The sequence below is a fragment of the Cyprinodon variegatus genome, unplaced genomic scaffold, assembly GCF_000732505.1.
Source record: "Cyprinodon variegatus isolate N-32 unplaced genomic scaffold, C_variegatus-1.0 Scaffold1560, whole genome shotgun sequence".
Lineage (NCBI taxonomy): Eukaryota > Metazoa > Chordata > Actinopteri > Cyprinodontiformes > Cyprinodontidae > Cyprinodon > Cyprinodon variegatus.
The window spans coordinates 87,061-87,429 of NW_015152013.1; positions in this window are offsets into that span (position 1 = coordinate 87,061).

Genomic DNA, 369 nt, shown 5'->3' on the forward strand with positions numbered 1-369 from the left:
CCTATATTAGAGAATTTACGGTAATCCGTTCCCCCATTGATGATCTTTATGAAATATACTTTCTGTTTAAATGTTTATCTAACAATTCATAAATATTCCAAAAAAAAAGTTCAAACCAAAACCAATGGACTTTGTTTTCCAAGTTTGAAGATGTTTCTTAATTCCAAATGTCTGGAGCAATGCTATTGCAGACATTTGGAATTGAGAATTAAAATACATTAAATAAAGGTAATCAAACCAATAACTATTTTGGATTTAAAAATATAAAATAAAAAATGTTTTAAACATAATATATGAAAAATAATGACAGTTTCACTGGATTTGTTTACTTTTTTCCCCATGTTATGGGGAAACAGATTCTATCAAGCG